Source organism: Polypterus senegalus, chromosome 4 (genome assembly GCF_016835505.1).
Source record: "Polypterus senegalus isolate Bchr_013 chromosome 4, ASM1683550v1, whole genome shotgun sequence".
Lineage (NCBI taxonomy): Eukaryota > Metazoa > Chordata > Cladistia > Polypteriformes > Polypteridae > Polypterus > Polypterus senegalus.
The window spans coordinates 246814360-246835731 of NC_053157.1; positions in this window are offsets into that span (position 1 = coordinate 246814360).

Here is a 21372-nt window from a genome sequence, read left to right on the forward strand (position 1 = left end):
GTTGAAGAGCATTGAGGATATGTCAGTATTGAGCAGCCCACCACTACTTGTGACCCCTAGAATTGTGAAACGGTTAATAAAAAGTGAAAGACTCTGAGGTTTGTGAACATCATTGGAAGAAATTTCTTTCACCACGGACAATGTAGACGTCTTAAACTAGAAGACAAATGTACAGTTTTTTGTATAAAATCTTTGGAGGTGAAGTGAGTTTGAAAGAATTCACCCCAAGTGTCTGGAAACTTCTGACGTTAACTGTTTACAACCCCGAATGAGAAGAAGATGGGATGGGATGCAAAAGGCAAATAAAAAAAACAGAAAAGCAGGGATTCTTTGATGTACTTTCACTTTGAATTCATTGCAGACAGTATGAAGCCAAGATATTTCATGTTCTGTTTGCTCAACTTCATTTCATTGGTTATTACACATCCATTCCTGCATTTCAGGCCTGCAACAGATTCCAAAAACAGTTAGGAAGGCAGTGGGGATCAAATTAGGGCGAGTAATGAGGTCAAATAATTAAATAATGATGGGATTTCAAACAGGTGATTGTAATCGTGATTTGTACCCATGAAAGGCTGAGTCTCTGAGGAGCAAAGATGGGCAGAGGATCTCCAGTTTGTCATCACATGAGTGAGAAAATGTTTGAAAACAAAGTTTATCAAAGAAAGAGTGGAAGGGATTTGGAAATCTCTCCCTCTGTGGTGTGTAATATCATTAAATGGTTCAGCAATCGGAGGAATTTCAGGGTGTAAAGCACAAAGTCAGACCACCCGTGATCTGCGACCCCTCAGAGCACAGACACTGCATCAAGGAGCGTCACTCATCAGTAGCTGACTGAACCTCATGAGATGACGAGGGATTACTTTGGCAAACCTTCGTCAAGCACAACAATACGGAATTCATCCACAAATACCACTTCGGTCTTCATTGTACAATAAAGAAGCCTCATGTTCACTGTGTCCAGAAGTGGCGTCGACTCCTCTGAGCTTGGAGGGATCTGACATGGACCATTGCACAGTAGAAGTGCGTATTATGGTCAGATGAATCAGGACTCCAGATATTTATTGGAAGAAATTAATGCCGTGTGCTCCGGACCATCCAGACTTTTATCAGCAACAAGTCCAAAAGCCAGCAGGTCGTGTCATGGTGTGGCATTGTGTCAGTGACCATTTATACTTCTGTGATGGCAGCATTAATGTAGAAAAGTACATTGACATTTTAGAGCAAGATGGCTGTTGAAGAAAAGGGCAGGGCTACTGGACTGGCCTTCCTGCAGTCCTCACCTGTTTCCAGTAGAGAATGTGTGGAGAATTTTGAAACAAGAAATGTGACAACAATGACCCCATATTGTGGCACACCTTAAGATGTGTTTGGAGAAAGAATAGGACAGAACAGCACCAGAAACATTTAATTTCTTGGTATCCTCAGTGCCAAAACGTCTTTGACGTGTCGTGAGAAGGAATGGCGACTTTACAAAGTGGTGAATGCTTTACCGACCCCAATTGTTTGGAAAGTGTTATAGGCCTGAAATGCAGGAATGGGTGAACATTAAGAAAGGAAATGAAGTACGCAGAGAAAACATAAAATGTCTTGGGTTTGAAATGAAATAAAAATCAAAGTACATTTAAGAATAACTGCATTTTGTACATTTTTTTTTTGCATTTTTCATACCCTCCCAGCTTTTTTGTTCAGATTTTGGGGTTGTACATATTTAGTCTAAGACCTGTGAGTGCTTCATTTTCCCAATTAATGAGACCACCATGTCAATACGTCACACTGCACACTGGTGAATGACCACCGGACTGATGCTTGGTGAAGGTCAGCAAGATCAGAAGAAGCCTTTGTGAAGATTTCGCTACATAACAAGATCCAAATAAGAGAGACGTTTCTGCAGTGCTTAACACCTTCTCTCCCTTTCCCTGAATTTCCAAAAGGTTCCCCAGCTGTGGAAAACTTCCTGTGTGGTCCCATTGCCAAAGATAGAGCATTCCAGTGACCCAGAGGACTTCAGACCAGTTGGTCTTACTTCACACATCATGAAGACCTTTGAGAGGCTGGTCCTAAAATAGCTATGTCCTCTCGTTTCAGCACATCTGGATGGTCTGCAGTGTGCCAATTAGACACATATCATTGTGGAAGATGTTGTCGTCTATCTGCTCCACAGTCCTACTCTCACTTGGACAAAGCCAGCACCACAGTCACAATCATGTTCTTGCATATCTCCATGGTCTTTATCACCATTCAGCCTTATCGACTATTGAAAAGGCTCATCATGATGCCCCCCCTCAGTCTCCTGGATTACGTTCAAGTTCAAGTTCAAAGTTTATTGTCATGTGCACAGTAAGGAAACATGTTTCCCTCGCTGTACAATGAACATTTGAACATTTGAACAATCTAGACGAGAACAGGCCATTCAGCCCAACAAAGCTCGCCAGTCCTATCCACTTATTTCCTCCAAAAAAACATCAAGTCGAGTTTTGAAAGTCCCTAACGTCTTACTGTCTACCACACTACTTGGTAGCTTATTCCAAGTGTCTATCGTTCTTTGTGTAAAGCAAAACTTCCTAATGTTTGTGCGAAATTTACCCTTAACAAGTTTCCAACTGTGTCCCCGTGTTCTTGATGAACTCATTTTAAAATACAAGTCTCGATGCCACTGTTCTAATTCCCTTCATAATTTTAAACACTTCAATCATGTCACCTCTCATCAATCATGTCAAAGAAATTATTTCTTTGTTGTCCACACCAAATGACAAAACCAATGTATAACGATAAACATAAATAATAAGTAGCAGATAGATAATAAGTAACAGATGCAACATAAAGTATAAAAACAGAATAGAAATATAAAGTGTAATGTGCAGGTAGGTGTGTGATGGACAAGTCAAATACAGTTGTGTGAGGTCGATAGAATGAGGTGAGCCATGGTTATAAACTCCAATCAGTTGTTTAGGAGTCTAATGGCCTTGGGAAAGAAAGAGTTCTTTAGCCTGGAAGTCCAGCATTTCATACATCTGTACCTCCTGCCTGAGGGAAGAAGTGTGAACAGTCCGTGTTGGGGGTGGGTGGGGTCCCTGAGGAGGATCGAGGCAGTTCTCCTGCGGGCTCTGCAGTTGTAGATGCTCTGCAGAGAGGGCAGTGGGGTCCTTCTCAGCAGTCTTTACCACTCTCTGCAGGCATTTGCGGTCCATAGCAGTAGTGTTGCCGTACCACATGGTAATGCAGCTGGTCAAGATGCTCTCAACAATGCAGCTGTAAAAGTTGCCATGGATCTTAGTCGACATACCAAACTTCCTCAGCCTCCTCAGAAAGTACAGCCACTGCTAGGCCCTCTTAACCTGCTGTGTGGTGTTAAGTGTTCAAGTGAGGTCCTCACTGAAGTAGACACCCAGGTATTTAATGCTGCTCACCCTCTCCACTTCAAGCCCTCAGATGAACAGTGGCTGGTGAGGTCTCCTCTCCTTCCTCATGTCCACTACAGTATCATCTCCTTTGTCTTGTCTGTGTTGTGGGTGAGGTTGTTATTCTCACTCCATGACGCCAAACTGTCCACCTCCCTCCTGTAGGCCGGCTCATCCCCCCCAGTGATGAGTCCAATCACTGTGGTGTCGCCAGCGAACTTTAGAATGATGTTATCTTTGTGGGAGGTGACACAGTCGTGGGTGAACAGGGTGTGTGTAGAGGATGGGGCTGAGGACTCATCCCTGCAGGGTGCCTGTGTTTGCGATAATGGTGACTGAAGTCCTATTACCAATCCTGACAGACTGGGGCCTGTCAGAAAGTCTAGGAGCCAGTCACAGAAGGTGCGGAGCAGGCCAATCCAGACAGTCTATGGGTGAGTTTATGGGGGATAACCGTGTTAAAGGTGGAGCTGTAGTCAACAAAGAGTATCCTGATGTAGGAGTCTTTGTTCTCCAGATTGTAGAGGGAATAATGTAGTGTGGCTGCGATGGCATCTGAGGTGGTCCTGTTGGGCCAGTAGGCATACTGCTGGGGATCCAGAGTGTCCGGTATGCTGTTCTGAATGAGGCCAGCACCACTCTCTCAAAACACTTCATGATATTTGGAGTGAGTGCTACCGGCCTGTAGTCATTCAGGCAGGTGGGTGGGTTTTTTTTAGCAAGGGGGATGATGATCGTAGTCCTAAAGTAGGACGGAATAATACGCTGACTGAAGGAAAGGTTGAAGATGGAGCAGAGAACATAAGCCAGCTCATTGGCACCTGCGCTGAGAGCCCACCCAGGGGTGTTGTCTGGTCCAGCTGCCTTACGGGAGTTGATCTTCCTTAGTGCTTTGTGTACCTGACCTGAAGAAACCATTGGGGTTGCGTGGTCCAAGTGTGTGTGTGCCGCCACTCTGTACTATTGCTGGATGTCTCAAAGCGGGTGTAGAAAGTGTTGAGATCATCCGGCAGACTGTCTGTGGAGCTGATTGTGCTGGTGGTGGTCCTGTAGTCTGTGATGTGCTATAGGCCCTGCCACATACAGTTGTGCTTGAAAGTTTGTGAACCCTTTAGAATTTTCTGAATTTCTGCATAAATATGACCTAAAACATCATCAGATTTTCACTCAAGTCCTAAAAGTAGATAAAGAGAAGCCAGTTAAACAAATTAGACAAAAAATATTATACTTGATCATTTATTTATTAAGGAAAATGATCGAATATTACATATTTGTGAGTGGCAAAAGTATGTGAACCTTTGCTTTCAGTATCTGGTGTGACCCCCCTTTGCAGCAATAACTGCAACTAAACGTTTCCGGTAACTTTTGATCATTCCTGCACACCGGCTTAGTGGAATTTTAGCCCATTCCTCCGTACAGAACAGCTTCAACTCTAGGATGTTGGTGGGTTTCCTAATATTATCTGCAAGCTTCAGATCCTTCCACAACATTTAGATTGGATTAAGGTCAGGACTTTGACTTGGCCATCCCAAAACATTAACTTTATTCTTCTTTAACGATTCTTTGCTAGAATGACTTGTGTGCTTAAGGTCGTTGTCTTGCTGCATGACCCACCTTCTCTTGAGATTCAGTTCATGGACAGATGTCCTCACATTTTCCTTTGGAATTCTCTGATATAATTCAGAATTCATTGTTCCATCAATGAAGGCAAGCCATCCTGGCCCAGATGCAGCAAAACAGGCCCAAACCATGATACTACCACAACCATGTTTCACAGATGGGATAAGGTTCTTATGCTGGAATGCAGTGTTTTCCTTTCTCTAAACATAACGCTTTTCATTTAAACCAAAAAGTTCTATTTTGGTCTCATCTGTCCACAAAACATTCTTCCAATAGCCTTCTGGTTTGTCCACATGATCTTTAGCAAACTGCAGACGAGCAGCAATGTTTTTTATTGGAGAGCAGTGGCTTTCTCCTTGCAACCCTGTCATGCAGACCATTGTTGTTCAGTGTTCTCCTGATGGTGGACTCATGAACATGAACATTAGCCAATGTGAGAGAGGCCTTCAGTTGCTTAGAAGTTACCCTGAGGTCATTTGTGACCTCACCGACTATTACACATGTGCCTTGCTCTTGGAGTGATCTTTGTTGGTCGACCACTCCTGGGGAGGGTAACAATGGACTTGAATTTCCTCCATTTGTACACAGTCTGTCTGACTGTGGATTGGTGGAGTCCAAACTCTTTAGAGATGGTTTTGTAACCTTCTCCAGCCTGATGAGCATCAACAACTCTTTTTGTGAGGTCCTCAGAAATCTCCTTTGTTCGTGCCATGATACACTTCCACAAACATGTGTTGTGAAGAGCAGACTTTGATAGATCCTGTTCTTTAAATAACACAGGGTGCCCACTCACACGTGATTGTCATCCCATTGATTGAAAACACCGGACTCGAATTTCACCTTCAAACTAACTGATCATCCGTGAGGTTCACATACTTTTGCCACTCACAAATATGAAATATTCGAACATTTTCCTCAATAAATAAATGACTAAGTATAATATTTTTGTCTCATTTGTTGTAACTGGTTTCTCTTTATCTACTTTTAGGACTTGAGTGAAAATCTGATGATGTTTTAGGTCATGTTTATGCAGAAATATAGAAAATTCTAAAGGGTTCACAAATTTTCAAGCACAACTGTACGTCCAGAGTCAGCAGTAGAATAGAAGCCCTCCAGCTTCTCTCTGTACTGCCTCTTGGCTGCTGTGATGACTTTTTTTTAGTCCGTACTTTGCAGCTTTGTACTCCATCTCAGTGCCTGATCTAAAAGCAAAAGAGCAAGCATGCAGCATGTGGCGTACGTGACTATTTATCCAGGGCTTCTGGTTGAGAACTTCCTGACTGGTGATGTGGACACAATGTTGTCAATATAGGTGCTAATGTACCCAGTCACATACTCAGCATAGTCCTGTATGTTGATAGAAGAGTCCTCCAGAGTGTCTGCCACCCTAAACACTTCCCAGTCTGTCTGAGCAAAACAGTCCTGCAGGGTGCGCTCAGTCTCTTGGGTCTAAAGTTTAACTTGCTTAATAATAGGGTGTGGTTGTTTCAGCCTTTGTGTGTAGGCTGGGTAAAAGAAGAGAGTGACATAGTCTGATTGTCCGAAGTAGGGGTGGGGTGCAGCCCTGTATGCACCGCGTATGTTGCTGTAAACATGATCCAGTGTGTTCTTCTCACGGGTGTGAATGTTCACGTGTTGGTGGTATTTAGGAAGTACAGTCCATAAATTGCACTGATTAAAGAATAAAGACAGCATCGGGATGAACCATCTCTAAGTGAACAACAGACGAGAGTTTGTGAGGTTTAAGGGCTGTGTGTCAGAACTGGTGGTGTATAATACTGGAGCACCTTTGGCAAATGTTCTGCTTCTTTTCTTGTTCACCCTCTACACAACAGACTTCCAGTACAATCCCAGCACTTGCCACGTGCAGAAATTTTCAGAAGATTCCTCCATCATTGGCTGCACTAATAATGGAGATGAGTTGAAGTACAGGAGGCTTGTGAAGGACTTTGACTTGTGGTGCAGGGAGAACCACTTGCTGATCGAATATCAGCAGAACAAAAGAGTTGGTGGTGGACTTCTGGCAGGCCAAAGAGCCTCTGAGGCCACTCGCTGATCAGAGTGAGGACGTGTACGTGGTGCAGAGCACAAGTACCTAGAGGTCCATATGAGCAGCAAACTGGACTGGTCTGACCACACAGTGGTGCTGTACAAGAAGGGCCGGAGCAGACTGGACTTCCTGTGCTGACTCATGTCTTCTGATGGGTGCAGCAAACTGCTGGAAATCTTCGAAAAGTTAGGAGTAGCCAGTGTGTTGTTCAACGCTGTGGTCTCCTGGGGCATTAAAAGGAAGCACAAGGCCTGAAGAAACCACTCAGAAAAGCTGCTCCATCACAGGGCAAACACTGGGCACACTGGGCACTGTTGTGGAAAGAGGATGGGGGCAAAACTGGAGGTCATCAAGTAAAATACCCTCCAGATGCACTCATTGTCTTTCCGACATGCTCCTTCTTCAGGTCTTTGGTCTGACATTGTCTTCCTCAGCTCACTGTTAGGCTCTTTGTCTTGAATCTGCTAGGCACAGGAGTTTTGGCACGGTAGCCCCCAACTTAGGATAATGGCGAAGAGCTAATAAAGCCCCCTAGGGTGTCACAAAAGTTTCAGAAGGTCCAACTCCAATACCTACAAGGAGGATACAGGCTGCTTTGATTTTGAATAAAACAGCAGATCAGCCAAAGATGATGGGGTCGGCTTTGTGGCTCCTTATGTTGAATGGACGGTGTTGTTGTGTCAGCCACTAATATCCAGAGATGATCTGCTGGACAGCAGTGTGAATAATGTCCACCTGCTTTATGAGTTTTTAGATAGAACTGTGATCTGGCAAGAGGAAATGTGGCTAATCAGATGTTTGCACATCGAGAAACTGCAGCAGACTCAATAGCAAAAAAATCAGAGCAGGCATTGCCAAAAACCACAGTGCTTAACGGAGTCATAATGAAAATCAGCAGCAGTCACCGACTAGAAAATATGCCTTAAATCTCGATGTTAAAACTGCAAATAAACTAAAAATGGAATTTCTTTGAGTTAATCATCAATCCTATGAGTACCCACAGTGAAGTTCTAGGAGGATTGAATCCTCAACCGCAGGCCATTGACTCTGTGGTTGCTGAAGTCAAGAACAACAGAAATTGGACACCAATTAAAAGTAAAAGTCAATTTCTTTTATTCTTGGTTAGAGGAGGGTGGCTGCAAACCCTGTCACGTTCCAGTGTGCTACAAACCGTCAGCCTGCTAGCAGGAAAGAGAGTCTTCCTTTAAATACTCAAGTTCGTTGACATAAATAAAAAAAACATGGCAGTTCATCTTGAGGTTATTACAAGGATTGCTGTAGCCCCTGTCCACATCCTAAATTTGTACATGCAGGGAAAAAACAATGTTTTTTACAGATAAAAAGTGGTTAGTATTTTCACAATTTTAAGAAATACACTTCTGCTAACTTACACGTACATAAGACCAGTTATAGCAAGTTTTGTTCTAATGGTTATAGGGTGTATGCAACTCAGCAGTTTTAGACAATGCTCACTTCCTACGGGGTCTTCTCAGACTGTCTTAAAACTGCTGTAGTTAAACCCCTACTCAAGAAAAATAATCTTGACCCTTCTGCTTTTGAAAATTTTGGACCTATTTCTAACCTGCCTTTCTTAAGTAAAATTCTAGAGAAGGCAGTCATTATGCATTTAAATGACCACCTAAATAAACATGCTATTCTTGATACTTTTCAGTCAGGCTTCAGAACAAATCACAGCACAGAAACTGCACTCGTTAAAGTAGTAAATGACTTGCAGGTAAATGCAGACAGAGGCCATTTATCTGTTCTCATCCTCTAAGATCTGAGTGTAGCATTTGACACCATTGATCACAATATTCTTAGAATTCGCCTTAGTCAATGGGTGGGCCTCTCTGGCAGTGTCTTAAATTGGTTTAAATCCTACCTGGTAGGGAGAAAATTCTTTGATAGTTGTGGTAATCAAATCTCAAAGACACATGATATCCGATATGGTGTTCCACAAGGCTCTATCCTGGTCCGTTGCTTTTTTCGATATACGTGCTTCCGTTAGGTCAGATTATCTCGGGGCATAACGTGAGTTACCACAGATATGCTGATGACACACAACTGTATTTATCAATAGCACCTGATGACCCTGACTCTGTTGTTTCATTAGCACAATGTCTTACTTTTGTTTCTAAATGGATGAATAGTAATTTTCTCAAGCTAAATAAAGAGAAAACACATTGTAGTGATAGGCAATAATGGATATAATGAGGTTATTAGAAATAAACTTGATGCATTAGGATTAAAAGTCAAGATAGAGGTAAAGAATTTCAGGGTAACTGTTGACTGTAACCTGAATTTTAAATCGCATATTAATCAGATCACTAGGACAGCATTTTTTCACTTAAGAAACATGGCAAAAGTTAGACCTCTTATATCACTGAAAGATGCTGAGAAATTAGTTCACGCTTTTGTTTTCAGTCGACTAGATTACTGTAATGCACTCCTCTCAGGACTACCAAAAAAAGACATAAATCGTTTGCAACGAGTGCAGAATGCAGCTGCTAGAATCCTAACTAGGAAAATAAAATCCGAGCACATCATCCTAGTTTTGATGTCACTACACTGGTTACCTGTGTCATTCAGAATTGAATTGAAATTCTGCTTATGGTTTACAAAGCCTTAAATAATCTCACTCCATCTTATATATCGGAATCTCTGACACCCTATATACCAAATCGTAACCTTAGATCCTCAAATGAGTGTCTGCTTAGAATTTCAAAAGCTAAACTTAAAAGAAGTGGTGAGGCGGCCTTCTGCTGTTATGCACCTAAAATCTGGAATAGCCTGCCAATAGGAATTCACCAGGCTGATACGGTGGAGCACTTTAAAACACTGCTGAAAACACATTACTTTAACATGGCCTTCTCATAACTTAATTTTAATTTAATCCCGATGCTCTGTATATTCAATTAATTATCATAACTATTCATTGTGGCTCTAAAATCCGTACTAACTCCTATTCTCTCTTCTGTTTCTTTTCCTGGTTTTCTGTGGTGGTGATCTGTGCCACCACCATCTACTCATTGCACCGTGATGTTCCTACATTAATGGATTAAGAGCCAGAAGTCTACATGGCCATCATCATCAAGTCCTTCCATGAGAACCCTAAATACAAAGAGGACTGTTTCATTTATGCTAGGTAGAATGCCCAGAGGGGACTGGAAGGTCTCATTGACTGGAACCGCTGCAGATTTTATTTTTTCTTTCCAGCCGCCTGGAGTTTTCTTTTTATGTTTTTTACTGTCCTCCCTGGCCATCAGACCTTACTTTTATTGTACGTTAAATAGTATTGTCTTATTTTAATTCTTACTTTGTCTTTTTTTCTCTTTTCTTCATCATGTAAATCACTTTGAGCTACATTATTTGTATGAAAATGTGCTGTATAAATAAATGTTGTTGTTGTTCCTTATACTTTTTTTTTCAGGCACATTGCTCATAAAATATCAAGGGATACATAAAGGTTAGTTCAGTACATTACATTAGTTATAAAGAAATTATATTCTTATAGCTTTAGTATCTGCATTAGATTTGTTTGTTCAGTTAGCTTTAGCACATTGTTATCTATACTAATAAAAGACAAAGCCCTCACTAACTGACTAACTGACTCACTCACTCACTGACTCATCACTCACTCATCACTAATTCTCCAACTTCCTGTGTGGGTAGAAGGCTGAAATTTGGCAGGCTCATTCCTTACAGCTTACTTACAAAAGTTGGTCAGGTTTCATTTCGAAATTCTACGTGTAATGGTCATAACTGGAAGCTATTTTTCTGCATATGCTGTAATGGAGTTGAGCTGGATGGCCGTGGGGGGCGGAGTTTCGTGTGACATCATCACGCCTCCTACGTAAGTACGTAGAGAACAAGGAAGACCTCCAATCAGCGCTGAACAAAAAACGCCATTTCACAATTGAGAAGGTAGAAAAAGATTATGAAGCAAGTGATGCATACAAGCATATTCATAAATACAAGCATATTCATAAATACAAGCATATTCATAAGTACAGCTAGTGCGGAAACAAAGCACGGCGTGAACCGTAAGTTTATATTAAGTTTATAGACACACTCCCGCTGCCGTTTGTCATGCCTACGGCGAATGACGCTATTCGCTAGATACAAGTTTACTGAGAAGACACGAGGTATAAACGAGACTTTGGATCACTTTGTAACGGAGTTAAAATTGCTGTAGGAAGAAACTGAACGAAACGTTAATGTTTTACTTTTAATAACTTATAGACTACATTTTATTTTGTTCCCTTGCACTCAGTGAGCGAGGCCAATGCATATTCATAAGTGCAGCTACTGCGGAAACAAAGCACGGTTTAAACCTATAATGTTTAAATTAAGTTCATAGACAGGCTGCCGCTAGAGTTTGTCATGCCCACGGCTAATGCGTGATGCAAGTTTAATGAGAGGATGCAGGGTATAAATGACAGTTTTGATCACTTTGTAACGAAGTTCAAATTGATGATGAGAGGCTGTGCTTATGCAAATTCCGAGAGACTGTGTTTGTGTGGGGATTGACAATTAAGGCAGGTGGAGGAGTGACCTCATCATCTCCCCTCCCATTCACCTCATTTCGCTCTGAGCAGAGCACCGCGGCTAACGCCGTCTTCCGAAGCAACTTCGTCACACTGCCACCAAATACTCACAGAAAAATCCCCAAGTTAATACACACGCTGTCTCTAGAGTTTCTCCACACTCAATGTATTCCTCGCGTCACTGTTATACCCTCTGATCTCCCATTTCAATTGAAATGCCTCAAATTTCCAGTAAGGCTCTGCTTCGTGATGACAATTAATAAGTCTCAGGGACAGACCCTACAAAAGGTTGCCATTGATTTCAGGCAAGATTGCTTTCCTCCTGGACAAAACTATATGTTGCATTCTCAAAAGTTATATATATATTAGGGTGAAGCACGTGCCGCGTACTGTTTGCATTATTTCACAGTAAAAATATTTCAATATATTCAATATATACATATCAGCGCTTCCCGATTGATTTTACCCTTGCACCCCCTTTGTTTGAGTAGAAGTATGAAAAAAATATGAGGTTAACACAGAAAAAAAGATCACCAATTGAAGTTTTATGAATAATGGATACTTTTTTCGCCATCAATAATTGTTTTGGTAAAGCCATACTCAGTTTAATCCTCCTTCCATGTTATAATTTTTCCGCGACTAGCCATGATTAAATGAAAGGTAAAAAAGTAAGAGCGAAGCGAGGGTGACTTATTCAGGCAGGCAGGCAACAGCTCAATAGCTCGATTTTGGATATAAGTAGGTTCTATTTAGTCACCAGAAATATCTTTGTTAGGAATGGAAGTTGGATTTAGTCTTTAAATTTCTATGGTGAAGAAAAATTTATGCAATGATGATTAAATTTAACTTTCATTCCTACTAAACATATTTCTGTAAAAAATAAAAATTACTTATAATTAAAATTTAAACAGAACTTGAACAGATACGATAGTTCAGAATACCCACGCAGCACTAAGTGCACGTAAGAGCGGGAGTCATCCATTTTAACAAACAGCGTATTGCACTGATACGAAATAGCCTGCCCATTTAATTATTTAGGAATGGATAAATAAATTAAGATTTTGTACAAATAATGTTTTTAATTTTTCTACCTCAATGGATTCTGGCACCCCCAGCAACAGCTGCTCGCACCCCAAAGGAGATACATATATATAGATAGATAGATAGATAGATAGATAGATAGATAGATAGATAGATAGATAGATAGATAGATAGATAGATAGATAGATAGATAGATATAGGTGTATGTATATGTGTGTGTATATATATATACTGCTCAAAAGAATTAAAGGAACACTTTTTAATCAGAGTATAGCATAAAGTCAATAAAACTTATGGGATATTAATCTGGTCAGTTAAGTAGCAGAGTGGGTTGTTAATCAGTTTCAGCTGCTGTGGTGTTAATGAAATTAACAACAGATGCACTAGAGGGGCAACAATGAGATGACCTCCAAAACAGGAATGGTTTAACAGGTGGAGGCCACTGACATTTTTCCCTCCTCATCTTTTCTGACTGTTTCTTCACTAGTTTTGCATTTGGCTACAGTCAGTGTCACTACTGGTACCATGAGGCGATACCTGGACCCTACAGAGGTTGCACAGGTAGTCCAACTTCTCCAGGATGGCACATCAATACGTGTCATTGCCAGAAGGTTTGCTGTGTCTCCCTGCACAGTCTCAAGGGCATGGAGGAGATTCTAGGAGACAAGCAGTTAATCTAGGAGAGCTGGAGAGGATCATAGAAGGTCCATAACCCATCAGCAGGACCAGTATCTGCTCCTTTGGGCAAGGAGGAACAGGATGAGCGCTGCCAGAACCCTACAAAATGACCTCCAGCAGGCCACTGGTGTGAATGTCTCTGACCAAACAACCAGAAAGACTTCATGAGGGTGACCCAAGGGCCCCATGTCCTCTAATGGGCCCTGAGCTCACTGCCCAGCAGCATGCAGCTCGATTGGCATTCGCCATAGAATACCAGAATTGGCAGATGCACCACTGGTGCCCTGTGCTTTTACAGATGAGAGCAGGTTCACCCTGAGCACGTGACAGAAGTGAAAGGGTCTGGAGAAGCCATGGAGAACATTATGCTGCCTGTAACATCATTCAGCATGAGCAGTTTGGTGGTGGGTTAATGATTGTCTGGGGAGGTATATCCATGGAGGGTCACACAGACCGCTACAGGCTTGACAAATGCACCTTGGCTGCCATTAGGTATCAGGATGAAATCCTTGGACCCATTGTCAGACCCTATGCTGGTACAGTGGCTCCTGGTGCACGACAATTCCTGGCCTCATGTGGTGAGAGTATGCAGGCAGTTCCTGGAGGATGATGCAATCGATACCATTGACTGGCCACCACACTTTCCTGACCTAAATCCAATAGAACACCTCTGGGACATTATGTTTTGGTCCATCCAATGTCACCAGGTTGCATCTCAGACTGTCCAGGAGCTCAGTGATGCCCTGGTCCAGATCTGGGAGGAGATCCCCCACAACACCATCTGTCATCTCATTAGAAGCATGCACCGATGTTGTCAGGCATGTATACAAGAACACAGGGGCCACAAAGTGCTGCGTATAATTTTGAGTTGCTGCAATTAAATTTTGGCAAAATGGACTAGCCTGCCACATAATTTTTTTCACTCTGATTTTTGGGGCGTCTTTGAATTCAGGGCTCTGTAGGTTGATCATTTTCCTTTCCATCAAACGATGTGGCATCCTTTCGTTCCTAACACATTACCCAGTCTATATCAGTATAGATATCCAGGAGGATTTCTTTTTCCCATTGAGATCTGATGTGTTTTCAAAGTGTTCCTTTAATTTTTTTGAGCAGTTTATGTATATATATGCCACCGACACTCATAACACTGACAAAACAATTTCATCAATCATGTTACATTATTATTAAAATGTTTCCTTTTCTTTTTCATTACTTCTTTAACACACTACTTCTCCGCTGCAAACCGCGGGTATTTTCCTATATATGTATATGTATATGTGTATATGCATATATGTGTATATGTATATATGTGTATATGTATATATATGTATATTTATTTATTTTTTTTATTAATTGTATTATAAGGCTGGGACTTGGTTGTGTGGACGAAATCTCAGACCCGACAGCAGGTGTGGTTATAAAGCAGCTTTATTTTTAGAGTCACGGTGAGAAGAGTTTCAGAAAAGCAGACAATCAAATATACATGACAGCGTCAGGGCTCTTCTGAACCCCGTCTGTTGGGTGGGGTCCAGTTTTATACCCCTAGAATTTGTAATTTAATATCATTATAAAATGTAGCAGTCAACACTTTATTATACACAATCCTTGAGCCCCTTCAATGTCCCTTATGCAACTAGATTTCTTGGCCCCTTTTGTTATGGTGTTCAGATGTAAGCTAAGGGAAAACGTGATAAGGCAGACTCATGTGTGGAATGCTCAGACCTTGAGTCCTTTGCACAAACATTTTTCTGTTTGCTAAAACAAAGCATGCTGTTACATGGTTTTGTAAAGCTTACTTCTCAGACATGAATTAGTACAAGTGAATGAAGAGAACATTCGTCTTCCACAGTTGCAACGTTCGCAGGTTGGATCATGTCCTGGAAACATTTTGGAGAGTTTTAGTCGAGACAGATGTGCTCGATATATAATTTAAAGTTGTATAATTGTATGCTTTGCGCATATGGAGCTCGAGTGAATTCTCTGCATTGCTACTTTCCACTCCTTTTCTGATATATTAATTGAGAGATCTTTTTCCCAGTGTCCTCTTGGATCTTTGAAAGGGAGGGATTGTAAAATGATTTTATATATTGCAGAGATGGAGTCTAAGTCCTTGAGATTGAGCAATATTTTTTCCAGCATGGATGAGGTTGCAAGATGAGGCAAATCTGGAAGGTTCTGTTTAACAAAGTTCCTGATTTGAAGATAGTGAAAGAAATGTGTAGCTGGAATGTTAAATTTGGAATGTAATTGTTCATAGGGTGCAAAGACGTTGTCTATATAAAGATCTCTAAGCAATTTAATTCCAAATTTTTCCAGATATTAAAACTGCATATGTTTGTGAAGGTTGAAAGAGGTGGTTCTCTTGCAGAGGTGCCACAGATAGAAGCTTCTCCGTCTTAAAATGCTTTCTACATTGGTTCCAGATTCTAAGTGAGTGGAGCACAATTGGGTTATTAGTGTATTGCCGATAACGTGTGTTTATTGGAGCACAGAGCAAGGAATACAAAGAAGTACTGCAGGATTTTACTTCTATTGCGGTCCAAGCCTGTGTATGTTCTTCTATTTGTGTCCAGGTTCTTATCGCCTGTATATTTGCTGCCCAGTAATAAAACTGGAAGTTAGGTAGAGCCATGCCACCTTCTGCCTTTTGTCTTTGTAGGGTCGCTCTTTTGATGCGTGGATGTTTTGAATTCCAAATAAATGAGGTTATTGTTGAATCTAATTGCTTAAAGAATGATTTATTAATGTATATTGGGATGTTTTGAAATAAAAAAGGAGCTTAGGAAGAATATTCATCTTAACAGTGTTAATTCTTCCAGCTAGATTGAAATGAAGGGTTGACCATCTATGCAAGTCTTGCTTAATTTTTTCCATGCTGATATAGAGCTTTATGTTTACTTGTGATGTTTACCCCGAGGTATTTAAACTGTTCTGCAATGATAAAAGGTAGGGTGTCTAATCTAATATTATATGCTTGAGAATTCACTGGAAAGAGTACACTTTTATTCAGATTAATTCTGAGACCAGAGATCTTTTGAAATTCTGTGAGTGCTGCTAAGACTGCAGGCACAGAATTTTCTGGGTCCGATATATACAGTACCATATCATCTGCATATAATGAGATTTTCTGTTCCAGTCCTTCTCTGCTAATCCCCTTTATCTGATCAGTATTTCGACAATGTATTGCCAGTGGTTCAATGGCAATGCAAACAGCAGTGGTGACAAGGAGCATCCTTGTCTAGTGCCACGTTCTAGTTTAAAGTAGTCTGAGCAAATGTTGTTGATGCAAACTGAAGCTTCTGGGTTAGTATACAGTAATTTAATCCATGCACAAATGTTGGGCCAAACCCAAACTTCTCCAATGTAGTAAAAGGTATTTCCATTCAATCATGTCGAATGCTTTTTCTGCATCCAATGATAATAATATTTCTGGGGTGTTTGATTTAGTTGGTGAGTATATTACATTAAACAGGCTCAAGATTTGAAGATAAGTGTCGCCCCTAATAAATCCAGTTTGGTCTTGTGATATTACAGAGGGAGCACTTTCTCCATCCTTCTAGCTATGATTTTAGAGAGTATTTTAACGTCGTTATTCAGAAGTGAAATTGGTCTGTATGATGCACATTGTAATAAGTCCTTATTTTGTTTTGGAAAGACAGTGATTAGTGCTTGGCGAAAGGTTTGTGGAAGAGATTGGTTATCTCTGGCTTCTGTAAATGTTGCTAATAGGAGGGAGCTAGCTGAGCGGAGAATTTCTTGTAAAACTCTGCAGGGTAGCCATCAGGGCCTGCTGCTTTTCCACCTTGGAGTGACTTTATAGCATCTAGTAATTCTGATAATGCCAGAGGTTTATCAAGTTCCTCCACACTAAAAGCGTCTATTTGTGGTATCTGTAATGTATCCAGAAATGCATTAGATTGTGTATTGTCTTCTTTAAACTCAGTAGTATATAGGGATTTATAGTAGTCTCTGAAAGTGTGCATTATATTTTTGTGTTCGATGATTTTATCTCCGTTCGTGTTAGTGATTACGAGATTGCGCTTGCACTTCTTGCTTGTGAATTTGTTGAGTTAAAAGCTTATTAGCTTTCTCTCCATGTTCATAGTAATGATGTCTGGATTTGTAAATTAGTTGTTCAGTTTCTTTAGTTGTCAAGAGGTTTAATTCTGAATGTAGAGCCTGCCTCCTCCTATGTAGAGTCTCGCTTGGTAGTCTGGCATGTTCTTCATCTATTTTAGTAATTTCGCTTTTTATCTCTGCTACTTTCTTGGCTTCGGATTTATTTCTGTGGGAAAGATATGAGATAATCTGTCCTCTTAAGAAGGCCTTAAGAGTTTCCCAGAGTATTCCTGCAGAGATCTCGGGGATGTATTTGTCTCTAGAAAGAATTTGATTTGTTTGGATATAAATTCAGTACAATTCTCGTCAGCTAATAGAAGCGGGTTGAGGCCATCTGCGGGTGAGTGTATGGGGCTTAGTAATTTCAGCTCCAAGATCATAGGTGCATGGTCAGAAATAACAATAGCATCGTATTTGCAAGATTTAATCTTAGGCAAGAAGTTATTGTCTATAAAGAAGTAATCAATCCTTGAGTAGCAATGATGTACTGGTGAGTAGAAAGAATATGTTCTTGAATTTGGGTTTAAAATCCTCCAGGGATCTGATAAGTTGTGATCAGTTATAAACTTTGTAATTATCTTTGCGTGTTAGATGCGTTCCCCTGTGGAGGAAGTCCTATCTAAAAGTGGATTTAAAACACAATTAAAGTCCCCAGCCATTATAACTTTATGAGTGTTCAGATTGGGAATGGATGCAAATAAATTTTGTATAAATTCCTTATCATCAACATTAGGTGCATAAACATTTATCAAAATCATTTTACAGTTAGATAAGTCTCCCATGACCATTACATATCTCCCTTCAGGATCCAATACTACATCTGATGCTACAAATGGTACTGTTCTATGTATTGAGAATTCCCACACCTCTAGTTTTCTTTGTAAAACTAGAATGGAACATTTGGCCAGTCCAGTCTTTTGCAGCCGGAACTGATCCTTGCTTAGTAAGTGGGTTTCCTGTAAAAATACTATTTTAGCATTTAGACCTGTTAGGTGAGAGTGTTTTCTTTCTCTTTAATTCGTGATTCAGGCCTTTAACATTCCAGCTTACGAAGTTAACTGTCCCATCATGGAGACACTGATTCTGAGTTTTTGATGTCATTTTATAGTCTTAACTGGAAGTGAGACAGTTTTGGTCTTAATTTCCTATTTCCCTAGAGTTGTTGCCATGCAGCTTATTATTACGTTGATAGTTATAATTATAAAGATTGAGATGATAGATTAGGTATAGATCAAGCCTGCTCTCTTTCTCTCCCCTTAACCCCCACCCTCCCTTTTGCCTCCCCAAGTGAGGCTAAAACCCACTTCACGCAGTCCCAGTCCTCTGACATACCCAGAGACAGAGCACGTCCAAAGCAAAACAAGCCCCATGCAGCGGCGCTTTAGGGTTAAAAGATAGAGATATCTGTTACCAATATAGTCTTTAAAAAAAAAAAAAAAATTTTGCACTTAAAATATATATATAGTCTTCAGCAATTTTAGTGCATTAAGATGATACACCCAGATAATAAACCCGGGATGGTGTTAAAATGTGTCCAGAATAAGCATAACAAGTCTTAATGCAGTAATAGCAATAACAATAAACCAAGGGTATGATATTGAACAGTCTCGTTTAGGGTAGAGATGAAATAATTAGAAAAGAAAAAAAAAAAAAAAAAAAAAAAAATTAAGCACAATAAAACATAAACAGATAGCGCCCTAGTAATACTAAGTAATAATAAGAATATATGAGAATATATGCTGATAAAAAACCCGTATTTTAAAACAAATAGATCAGACAGTAGATTGTTAATCCTTGCTATATCATTAACCGCCATGACTCACTATTATGTATCAGAATAGTCCTGGGATCAGCTTTCTTAATTCCTTTTCTGCTTCTTCCTTGCTAGTGAAGACATATAATTGACCCTGCCATTCCACTTTCAGTTTTGCCGGATACAAGAGGCTGTATTTGACACTGGCTTGCCGTAACGCTGTTTAATATTATAGAAGGCTGCGCTTAGTAGCTGTTGCTGGAGAGAAGTCAGGGAAGATACGAATGTGGTTATTTTCATATATAATATCTTCCTTGTTTCTGAGGAGTGCCATCACCTCTAGCTTAAATGATAATCGTTCAAAACGAACTATAAAAGATCTTGGTCGGGTCTGGTGTTTGATCCGCGTACGCTGTAAGCCGCTGCTATCTCAGATTCTGCTTTAAAGTCGTCCCCGATTATTTTAGAAAAAAGTTCAGCTGCGAATTTCACAGGGTTTGAACTTTCTCGATTCTCAGGCAGACCTTCAATTCTGACATTATACCTTCTACTCCCATCTTCCAAAGCAGCCAGTCTGTCTCCAAGTTTTCTCGAGTTTTTGCATTCGAGCTGACATTTACTGCTTTTCCTCGGCACTGGCAGCTAAATGTTCGGCCATTTCAATCCGATTCGTGAATGTCTCCTTGAGATCCTCCAATTGATCAGTAAGCGTGCTCAGTTTAACCGAGTTTTCCTGAATGCGCTCTTCAATTTTACCCAGCACCTGTCGAAGCTCAAGTTGCACCTCTTGACAGCCATTCATTGGCCTGTTTCATCTCCTGTTTCAATTCCTGTTTCAGTCTCTCAAGTGCCTTTGCCGTTGCTTTCTCATTAGCCTTCTCGCTTTTCTTTATATCTTGCATGAGCTCAGCGAGCACACCTTCAGTTCAGATATTTCAATTGTGCTTTCTTGTACCGAAGATGAAGCAGCAGACTCTGCTGAAGCCGGTGTCCCCGCTGCTCCCGCTCGCGTGTTGCGTTACTGAAGCCGCGGACTTCAAGGCCCTTTCCAGCTTCAGGTGATCTTCTCCGATCGGCGAGCTATCCAGATCTGCACTCACGATTGCACCTTCGCTCCCCTTTTCGCTCTCAGCCGGCGACGATGTAGCGGACCGTGGTCCCGAGGAGTCTGTACTTTCGCCCATCTGATCCAGGTCTGTCTCTGAGAGGCCGTATCTTGAACTAGGGCTTGCTGATCGTAGCTTGGATGTAGCTTTAGTTTTCGATTCTTTCGACCCCTTTCTTGTTGGCCATGTTTATATGTGCTTGCATATACTGTAGCAGTGGCCCTCTCGGGTTGAATAAATGCAGGATATCTCAGGATAATAAGCAGATAATATGAAAAGTAACACTGCTGCTAGCGGAGCTCCACTTCAGATGTCCATCTCTCGCATCGAACGAGACCAAACCAATATATATGTATATTTATATATATATATATATATATATGTTTGTGTGTGTGTGTGTGTGTGTATATGTGTGTGTCTGTGTCTATATACACTCACCTAAAGGATTATTAGGAACACCTGTTCAATTTCTCATTAATGCAATTATCTAATCAACCAATCACATGGCAGTTGCTTCAATGCATTTAGGGGTGTGGTCCTGGTCAAGACAATCTCCTGAACTCCAAACTGAATGTCAGAATGGCAAAGAAAGGTGATTTAAGCAATTTTGAGCGTGGCATGGTTGTTGGTGCCAGACGGGCCGGTCTGAGTATTTCACAATCTGCTCAGTTACTGGGATTTTCACGCACAACCATTTCTAGGGTTTACAAAGAATGGTGTGAAAGGGAAAAACATCCAGTATGCGGCAGTCCTGTGGGCAAAAATGCCTTGTTGATGCTAGAGGTCAAAGGAGAATGGGCCGACTGATTCAAGCTGATAGATGAGCAACTTTGACTGAAATAACCACTCGTTACAACCAAGGTATGCAGCAAAGCATTTGTGAAGCCACAACACGCACACCCTTGAGGCGGATGGGCTACAACAGCAGAAGACCCCACCGGGTACCATTCATCTCCACTACAAATAGGAAAAAGAGGCTACAATTTGCACGAGCTCACCAAAATTGGACAGTTGAAGACTGGAAAAATGTTGCCTGGTCTGATGAGTCTCGATTTCT